This window comes from Terrapene carolina, unplaced genomic scaffold (genome assembly GCF_002925995.2).
Source record: "Terrapene carolina triunguis isolate 2854851 unplaced genomic scaffold, T_m_triunguis-2.0 Scaffold113, whole genome shotgun sequence".
In the NCBI taxonomy this organism is placed as follows: domain Eukaryota; kingdom Metazoa; phylum Chordata; order Testudines; family Emydidae; genus Terrapene; species Terrapene triunguis.
In genome coordinates this window covers 28,625,508-28,636,509 of record NW_020664464.1, presented here as the reverse complement: position 1 = coordinate 28,636,509, position 11,002 = coordinate 28,625,508, and positions in this window count along the sequence as shown.

The following is an 11,002-nucleotide window of genomic DNA, read 5'->3' as shown; positions in this document are numbered from 1 at the left end:
TTTTTACCCACGAAAGCTTATGCCCAAATAAATCTGTTAGTCTTTAAGGTGCCACCAGACTCCTTGTTGTTTTTGTTCATGCAGCATGTCATCTTTGTTTCTTCGCGGACGCTTCCTGATTCTTTGGAGTCTTTCGGCCATTGATAACAAGGACGGCTGGGATCTCAAGGTTGCATCTGTAAAGCCAAAATGCAACACTTCACAGAGGCAGCATTGTTCACACCAGACAGAGCAATGATTTGGCTGTACTTAAAGACAAGTATAGTGTACATGGTATCAGAAATTGCCCATCCCAAAGTGAGCGCACATAACCCACAGGAGCCCCAAAATGGTGAGTAAGCACAGGGGCATTGTTTCACGGCCGTACTGTCCTCTGGGGTTCTGTGCCTTGGGGAGAGCCAAGAGCTGCAGGGGGCCCCTATACTGAACACTGTCCCCATGTTTTCCATAGGATGAGTTTGTCCTGGAAGATATCTCGCTATTCAGGGTGACCTGGGAAGCAAGGGAAGGTCTTCTACTACAATGCGGCTTCTGCCCTGGCCCATATGCAGCTTGCCTGTGTGCAGCAATGGTCCCCCCCGACCATCACAGCACAGTGATACGGACATGTTCGTCTTACTGGGACAAGGAGCACAGTAGCTCTGCCAAGGAACCTGCGCAAGCGGATTGCCCAGCTTCTGCATGAGACCTTTGAAGAGAGATCACTGAGGCCGATTACTGCGATGTGAGAGAGCACATCAATGCCCTATTCCGCATCTAGGCATGCATGCAGCCCTAACCCTCCTCGCTCCAAGAGCCCGCACCAAACAACTTCCTTCCCAAAATAAAAGCCACTTACCGGGCACCTCCCTGCTGTTTGTTCTTCCCCAAGCACTGTCCGCTGTGACTGGCTACCTTCCTCCTGGCTTGAAAACAGCTCCTGGCTGCATGCATCTAGGGATGCCAGGCTGTGTTCCTCCTCCTCCTCCTGCCTTGTTGAACTAGGCTCTGAAGTGTCCATGGTGGTCTTCGGGGTGGAGGTGGGGTTGCCCCCAAGTATCATGTCCAGCTCTTTGTAGAAACGGCAGGTCGTGGGGGCAGCACTGGAGCAGAGGTTTGCCTCCCGCACTTTGTGGTAGACATTCCACAGCTCCTTCACTTTAACCCTGCACTGCAGTGCGTCCCGGTCATGGCCCCTTTCCATCATGTCCCTTGATATCTGCCCAAAGGTATCGTAATTCCTATGGCTGGAGTGCAGCTGGGACTGGACAGCTTCCTCCCCCCAAACACTGATGAGGTCCAGCACCTTGCCATTGCTCCACACGGGGGATCGCCTGGCGCGTGGAGGCATGGTCACCTGGAAAGATGTACTGCGAGCACTCCACGCCTTGCTGAGCAAACAAGAAGGGGAATTTCAAAATTCCCAGAGAATTTAAAAGGCTGGTCTGATGGTTGGTCACCTGAGAGCAGGGCAGTAGAGTTCAAAGTGATGCCCAGAGTGGCTAGAACAGGCATTGTGGGACACTTCTGGAGGCCGATCAGAGCGCATTAATAGACCAGGGCATCCACACTAGTGCCGTGGCGCTCCAGCTGGGGCGCAGCAAGCATTACGCTTCTCATGGAGGTGCATTACCAGGGGCAGTCCGGGTGCTCTACGTGCCTTGCCAGTGTGGACACATCAGGAGTTAGGGCGCCTGGGGCTGCTTTAATGTGCTCTAACTTGCAAATGTAGCCAAGCCCATAGTCCCACAAACTGCAAAGGTGACATGAAGTCCCCTTGGCAAGGGATTTCATGTTCTTTGCAAACAACTCTCACCTCAGACCTGACAAACCCATTACACCAAACATGTCTTGTGGGATATTCCTCCATAAAGAATAACATGTAAAGTATCTACAGAAAGCTCTAACTTGTCTAGATTAATAATCATTGTTTGATATATATATGGGTAATATTTAAGGAATGATGTATTTATATAGAAAGTATGCTTTGTGGTAGAGTAAAAATAAAGATTAGTCACCAAATTTCTTCATAATGGGCCATTCAGGGAAGGGGGAGTTGTTACCCCACCCTGTTTGGCTGGTGATGCAATACCAGGCTCAATTGTTTAGTTTTGTGCAATACTAAGACTTTGAATAGGAAACCATCAGAGGCGATGACAAACAGTTGGAAGCACTTAAAGGTGAAAAAGAAACTTTACCAAAAGAGCAGGGTTCACTCTGTCTGTGAAAACAAATTAAAGGCTGTTTTCAGTATAACAGAGTTGGGGGGGGGGAAGATACTCTGCATCCATTCACTGAGGAAACCCCTTAAGGAGAAGGGGCATTCATGATTGCTTGGATCCTGGGTCATCTGAAACCAGCCAGCTTCCCAAAAGACTGAACTTTTTGGGGAAAATCTGCTTTATTAGATAGGAAAGGTAGCTATTGATAAGTGTAGACCCACGTTGGCATTTTATTTTGTATTGTAACCAGTTGTTTCCACCACTTTCTCTTGATTCTAGTTAAATCTTTATTCTTTATTGAATATACCTACTTCAGTTTTATCATAAATGCTTAGAAGTGCTGTGAGGTTTACAGGAGTGGTGGTTTAAAGTAAAACTGGTAAACTGGGGTACACTGCGCATTTGAGTGCAGAGTATCTGGGAGTAGTCAGTGCTAGGAGCTGGATATCACAGGGGAACGACTCAAAGGAACTCAAGGATTGGGGTGCACCTATTGTTAACCTGCAAGGCAAAGTTAGGGCTGATGTAGCCCAGAGGAGAATGCTTCAGTGTCTGAAAGACTGGTGGTGCCAGGGAGCTGACAACCAGCTACCACAAAAAAGACTTCTCCTCCCTGGAGGAAGTGGTTAACAAATCTTTGCTACCCTAAGAACCATCACATGTTCCCAGAACTGAAAGATGTACTTGAGCTCCTACAGCTTCCCACAATGAAGCATGTTTTTTTTACTATAGGTTTGCCTTAATGTATCAGGCATTAACTGGTCTGAAAGATGATAGGCTGGACAAATGCACAGCCAGTGCAGGAAGCCTTGTATAGCCTTTCAATATGGGACCATTGAGTCTGTATTTCATACTTGCAATGCAAGCTGGCATAGATTGGCCTTTTAAATATTTCTTTGTCATATAACTTGTGTCAGTTGCTTAATGAAGGTACCAGCCTCTGACTCCAATTTTCCAGGAGTAATCTCTGGAAAGACATAAAATGGGAACAGGGAGTGCTACTGTTCTGCTGATCAATGAAATAGCATGCTCCTGGCATTTCCCATTAGAGAGCTGCTTCTCTCTCCCCCTCTTCCCTCCCAGTATTTTGGGAGTGAGAAAAGAACAGCTGTCCATGCAGCCAGATTTTGTTTTAAATATTGGGTCAGATTCACACAAGGTTTGTTTTTGCAATGGAATCCTGGCAGCAGACAGCCTCCCAAGTGGGGAATGGTGGTGATGCTAGTTGCCAACAACTTTCCTGCTCCTGAGGGGAATGTTGTGGCTTAGAACAGCATGTCTCATTTGAAAATGAGACTTAGGCTTCTAAGTCACTTATGTGCTTTTGAAAACTTTAGCCAGAGTGTCCAATATTAGATAATCTTTCTTAAATACTTTTATTTACAGGTGCACTATGCTCCATTGCAATAGCCTCCCTCATGGACCTGCAGGGTTCTACAGCCCAGGCTCCAGCCTGAGCCTGGAAGTCTACACAGTATTGAAACAGCCCCACAGCCTGAGTGAGCTAGCATAGACCAGCCACAGGTGTCTAGTTGTTGTGTAGACATACCCTAACAGCAAACTGGCCAGCCCATCTGTTCCTCATTAACAGCCTTGATGGGGGCCTGATAGGAGGCAACTGGTCTCTATAAAGAGCCACAGGGGAACAGGAAACCGCTAAGGGGGTTGGGCTAGCCTGGACAGTAGCGGGTGGGGGAAATGAATGGGGTTTTTGTTTTTGAGGGAGATGAAGGATTTTCTGAACCCAAATGAAGTCACTTTGGAAACTGAAGAAGAGTTTATTGGTGAGAGAATGGATGCAAAGGGGTGGGAAAAGAAGCAGATGATATCAGCAGAAAAGCCAAGCTAAGGAAGGATATATTGGGTAAGAGGGAACAAGATGGTGGACAAAGCAGTTCAAAATGCTGTAAGAAATGAAAGATTTGACACCATTTCCCTTGACTAAACAGAATTCAAAAGCCAAGTACAAAAATTTTAAAAAAGGAATGATAAAAAATTGGATTAATGGAAAAAGGAAGACTTTTTTTGAACTGTGCCTGAGAGTTTTGGATAACTTACTTCAGGGCCTGGATAGGATTAATTAGTGCTTTGTTTAGAGTACTAACTGGCCATTGTGGCTTAAACAAAAAACTATTTTTGAATAAATAGACAAAGATGGACAATGTGCTCTCAGTAAAGTGGAAGAAACAACTGATCACTTCTTATGGATATGTAAGGGCTTTGATAAAGAAAGGGAAAACTTTTTGAAGAATTAAAATGTCTTAAAGTAACAAGTTATTGTTATTTAGTAAAAACATCAGGGAAATGGAGTATTTATTAAAAAGACATTATCTTACCTGAAAGAGACAGGGCAGAGCGAGAGAATATAAACTGCTAAGTATTGAGGAATTATAGTTGGTGGCAGCTATGGACTATTAAATCAAGTCTACTTCACCATAAAAAAGAAACAACTAGAGGAGGCTGTGGCAGAGAGAAGCTGGTGAGAGTTAGAAGGCTCCTGTTGTATTCCCGAAAGCAGAAATTTGCAGGAGAGCCTGAGACTTCAGGAACCAAATGACGCCATTCAGGTATGGCTAGAAGTAGCCTGCCAAACATAATGAAGAACCAGAATGAAGCTGGAAGGTTTGGCTCAGTTCCTGGAAAAGGGAGAAGCTCCAGGACTCTGTGTCAGACACCAAGAGAAAAGGACTGCAGGTGGAAAGGCCTGGGAGTAGCCTAGGGGAGAAGGTTCTCTGTGGGGGGCAAGAGAGGAAAAGGCCTCCCAGGACTGAGTGTTTCTATATAAATAAATTAGGCCCAGAAGTGGAATGTCTTAAGGACTCTAGACTGGTGGAGTTTATTTAAGGATACCTGAAGAGGGTAAACAAAGGCAGGGTGTTTGCAGTGTACCCTCTAGCTACAAGGGGGTACTGGGTGTGTGTGTGTGCTTGGGAGGCTGTTGCCCTGCCACAATCCCTGCATCCCCTGGTGCAGCTACCCACATCATGAACAGCAGCAGAACAGGAAGAGAAGCAGGCTCTTCAGAGTTGCAATTAGGAGGGATGGAACACGATGGGATGGAGCCTTGCCTCTACCATTCAGTATGCCCAGCCACATAGCTGCACCAGAGTGTCAGGCGGAGTATGTTGTGCCAGCTAGAAATCTGGTGCAATTTATTCTCTTCCTGGAGCAGCAGGGGAGCAGAGTCACAGTCTCCCTCCTGGGCTGCCTTGGGGACAGTGCAACAATGTTCATCCATCCTCTCCCCCCCCTCCCCCCCAAGCAGATCATTATCTCACAATCTAGTCCTTAGCTGCAATCTAGATATGATATGTGGATTTGAGGTTCAGAATAGAAAACTCTTGCTCTGTGGCTTGGAAATTATGACCAGCAGTGGGTATAGGGTAATCTCCAAAGACTCGGTCCAGTTCCAGGGCTGCTATGCTTTTGTTTTTGAACATGAGATAGCATAATATGGGCTCTTCCAACTGTCTTGTTGTTTCAGACTGCAGCAAGAAATATCAAGATGTTGAAACTCACATGATTGTGTCCAAGTAACCAATTGAAAATGTGGTAATGAAATGATTAATTGCATACAGGCTGCATGTGCTCCTGAAAGCAATGATACAGCAGTGGAGCTGACCATTCTTCTCTAGCTTCTTCCTCTGTTGCTATATGTACTGTGATGCTTTGTATTCATCTGGGTCATTGTTAAAGCTGGTCTAAAACTTCTAATTACATACTTTTCCTGTCCGAAAATGGGATTTTATTCAAATCAGAATTTTCCATTGGTAAAATCAAAATATCTTTTGACAATGTGTGTCCACCTGTGTTGCTGCAGTGCTTCAGGGGAGTTGTAGTTCTGGTCCCTCATGCCCCCATTCTTCTCTTTAGGCCTTGCTTCCCTATTGTACTATGTCTTCTATGATACAGCACACGCTTCCTTGGCTCAACTGCTGCAATGCTTATGAGATGAAAATAAATGTTGAAATATTGGACCTTCCTCCCCTCCCCCCCCCCAACAGTTCTAATCACTGTCACATGTTTCAAAGGGCAGGATAACTGAGAGGGGCTGAGACCCTTGGCAAGTTGAAAGCTATGTAGTGAGCTGGAACCTTCCCACCAGAGGGCTCACTAGGGAGGTAATCTCTCAATCTGCACCCACAACACACAAGTCGGTACACGATTTCCAGATAGAGATGTTTCTACTACTCTGATCAGTAGTAACAGAGTAAATAATGTTGACATGTAGACTGTTAACCCTGTAGACTAATAATTACACTGCAGCTCACAAGTTTCTTAGAGCTATTGTCTGCAGAGAGAAAGAATAGTTCTAAAACACTGCATCAGTTCATATTCAAAGGGTATTGGTGCAACCACAGGGGCTAGAAACTTAATTCTTACTGGAAGCTTAAATTCTGAAGAAAATGAGTATCAGAAGTGGCAGAATGCTGTAGCAGTGAATATCAATTCAGAATGACCCCCTGCATTGACTGCATAATGTAAGAATAGACCCTGCTGCTGCTAGAATCTTGGTCAGGCCTGTTCAACCTCAAGTGGTTGCTAGGAGATAAGAAACTCCCATAAGATTCTAAAACAGAGACCAAGTTGAGAGAAAAGCTGATGTGTTCACAGGGGAGAAGCCAGGTGCCTATTTATTTTTTCCCATTGCAATGTGAAACCACCTGTGGGCCTGGCAGTTACAATGGGGACAGGATCCATCTGTAACATCAGATCAGTACCAAGGAAACAAACATGAGTCTGGGAGTACGAGGAGGTGAGATTTAAAAGGTCACAATGAAATGACAATAGCATCTCCTCCCTTCAGTTGGAGTGTGTTCCCCTGAATGCAGCATTGTAACAAGCTATTGTCTACAATGCCTGACCAGAAAAAAAAAATCACTATGCTGCAATAAAGGGTCTTTTTGTTGTTCCCAGGTACAGAAGACCGGAGAGGTGGAAAGGGCATCCTCAAACATCTTATGTTATGTAAAATAAGCATTCCAGACAATGTGCCCTTTTTCACACAATGGGGTTCTATTAAACAAAACAATGCATGAACACTCCATCAGGAATAAATACCATCTGGGCACTTATGAAATTATATTTCAAAGTACCCAGCTGTTTCACATATGTTTAAAAATAATTAAAACAAAACAAATAAACTTTCCCTCTTCTGCACAAGTGTGATAGTGGAACAATCTATTAGATATTTCATAGCCTGAAACATTTCTTTCCCTCTTCTCTTTCCCCCGCACCCCCAGAAAAGCTGACAAAGTTCATCAGGTTGAGGTGGTCCTGACCCAAAACTCACCAAACACAGCAGAAGGTCTTCCTGTAATGCTAAAGGGTTTTGGATCAAGTTCTGGTGATATTATAGCTCAGGGGTGGCCAACCTGTGGTTTCAGAGCCCCATGCAGCTCTTCAGAAGTTAATATGCGGCTCCTTATATAGGCACCGACTCCAGGGCTGGAGCTACAGGCGCCAACTTTCCAATGTGCTCACTGCTCAACCCCTGGCTCTGCCACAGGCCCTGCCCCCCACTCCACCCCTTCCTGCCCCCTCCCCCGAGCCTGCTGTGCCTTCACTCCTCCCCCACCCCTCCCCCAGAGCCTCCTGCATGCCACAAAACAGCTGATCGGGAGGTGTGGGGAGGGAGGGGGAGGCACTGATCGGCAGGGCTGCCGGTGGGTGGGAGATGCTGGGAGCGGGACGGGGGCTGCTGACATATTACTATGGCTCTTTGGCAGGGTACATTGGTAAATTCTGGCTCCTTCTCAGGGTCAGGTTGGCCACTCCTGTTATAGCTGAACAGCTCTGGATATTAAAAGGGCAGTATAATCAAGTTAAACATTAAAGTAAATATATAAAATTTCTTACTGTTTATAATAACTCCTTGGAAAGTGGAAGCTGAAATCTATCTATTTTGCCTCTTTATTTAACTGCCTCCTGCACAACAAAGGTATCGCTTAGTTCATGGTTGCTTATTGCTAGTGGGCTGTTTGCTTGTTTTTAGGAAAAAACATAAAACTCTTGTTATAAAAGAAAAAAAGTATGGACTTTGTAAACAGATATCAATTGCAAAAGACAATTTCTTCATTTGTTAATAGTACAATGCAGAATCAGGGAATAGAAGTAAATTACCCACAGAATTGTGGAAAAGCATCATTTTAAGCCCATAAGTAAAAAACAAACCTTCAACATTTTTGATTAATCCCCTCTACTCTTTTATTTTGCTTCAGGGATTACAGAAAATCACGTTTTATATAAATCCCACAGCACATTGTCATCTGTGTGTACTGAGTTACTGTGACTGAGATCAAGACCTTTCAGTCTTATCCAGTCACCTTCAAATCACTGTGAACAGTGTTTCCTTTCTTAGAATTACAAGAAGGAATGAATACTAAGTAGGACATAGACTATAGCTCTCCTCAGAGTTAGTTATACGTGCAGTACCTGAACATCTTTTGGACTGCCAAGCAACTGCGACTTCATGAGACTTTCTTCAGTCACTTATAACCTCCCTCTTTGTTTCAGAACACAGTATTAGGAAAGTTGGATGTGAAGAGAAGTGAAGACTTCATTCTCCTAATAATCAGCTGTTGGACCTTTTGATTAGATGGTTTTGCTATCACCCAAGTGACCCTTATTTTAGGAGTTTTAAAATCTCCATGGACAAAAGGCATCTCTGATCCCTCTCCGAATACCTAGTAGTGTGCTTGGAAGGCAGTCTGGTTAGGCTTTCCCCCTTCTGTTACTGCAGCCATTTCACAGTCCAGAGAACTATCCCCAGCTGTTAGAGTTGGAGCAATTAAGAGAGCATGGATTTGCATAGAACAGAAAATAACTTGAAACAGGTTTTACACAATACAAATATTAAAAAAAAAAAAAAAAAGCATTTGGGTGAACCTATAGTGGAAAACAAAACAAAAAAACCCTTAGGATGAACCATAACTGTTAGTTCTTTCTTTATCCATAATCCTAACTTTTTGGGTACACTTATCCTTCCCTTGGACAAGATCTTTTATGATACTGCCCCAGTAGAAAAACCTGTTAAACACACAGTTAGATTTACCTTTCACTCAGGACACCTTGTCCTTGTAATCTAGGTACTGAGCCCTTCAGTAAACTCACCAGAGGAGGTAGAAACTTTTCTTCAGCTCTCAACAAAGGCTGCTTCCAGATTTATACTTGAAATGAGAGCCAACTCTCTGTGAACCACTCTGAAAAGCTGAGCAGTTGGAGCTGGGAGCTGGACAGGCTTTTTTTTTTTAAAAAAAAAAACCTCTATTCTTTTCAATGTTTTTTTAAATAAGATGAAGGCGTTTTTGTTTGTTCATTTTACTGAGTTTCTAGAGTTGTTTGCGTACCTCTGCTGGGTGAAAGTGACTGACAGCAACACAATAGAAATGTAACTTTCAGTCCTAGAATATGCACTTGTCTCAAGCTTTCTGGAAAGCTATTCCACAGAGCCTTATCAACTACATGTACAACTTGCATTCCATCATTCTTTAATTTCCTTCTAAAAGTCCAGAAACTGACTTTGGGAGGAAGTTCCATTTCTTGTTTATGGAATTAATTCATGTATATTATGACTATGGTAATATTTTATCATATTTGGAACCATATTTGAAAAGGTAAATTCTTACTTTATTTTAGCTCTGCTTCTGGTTATTGTGAGCTGGGAAGTCCAGAGAGGAGCAAAATCAGGGCAAGGAATGAAGTTTACACTTTCCTGGTGTCTTTGTGTTCTGAGTATGAATGGAATTCTTCCTTGATCATTTCAATTTAACCCTTGAGCATTGTCAAATACAATACATAAACAGGAAGCCAAATCTTGCAGTCCTAATTTAGGCAAATTTTGCTGAATAAAGATAGCAGGATTTTATATATAAACTGCAAGTCCAAAATTAGGGCTGGATTCAGCTCCTATCAAACTCAATGGGAACAGAATCAGGCCCATATAAATTAAAATGCTGACTTTTGTAACAAGCTGCTGTTAGAAGAAAATGGGGAGAGGGGTAGGGAGCAAGAAACACAAAGTTAACCAATGTAGAGAGGTAAACACGTGTGATTTTAATTATCAGTTGGTTGAGACTGGGTGAGTTTCTTGGTTCACATTTCTCAGTCTCTCTTCAGGCTTTAGCAAAACATCAAAGACGCTATTGTTTAAGTTTATTTGTGATTCTATAGCTGCTGAAAGGCACTCTGACAGCTCTCTGCAGTAATTTCTGTTGCCATACTTATTTACAAGCTGCATGAATTTTTTTAACCTTAACTATGGGACACCTGGCCAGTAGTTAAATTTCAGGGCCAGGCTGGTGGAAAGCTTAATGGACCAATCAATGCTCTGTCCTTTCCATTTTCTATGGCAGCCAAATAGCCCAAGCACAAATTAAAATGACACCAACTTAATCATAGAATTTACAGTCTTTACCCAGAATTCATAAGAACATAAGAATATAAGACCAAAGGTCCATCTAGCCCAGTATCCTGTCTACCGACAGTGGCCAATGCCAGGTGCCCCAGAAGGAGTGAACCTAACAGATAATGATCAAGTGATCTCTCTCCTGCCATCCATCTCCATCCTCTGACAAACAGAGTCTAGCGACACCATTCCTTACCCATTGTGGCTAATAGCCATTAATGGACTTAACCTCCATGAATTTATCCAGTTCTCTTTTAAAAGCTGTTATAGTCCTAGCCTTCACAACCTCCTCAGGTAAGGAGTTCCACAAGTTGACTGTGCGCTGCGTGAAGAGGAACTTCCTTTTATTTGTTTTAAACCTGCTGCCTATTAATTTCATTTGGTGACCCCTAGT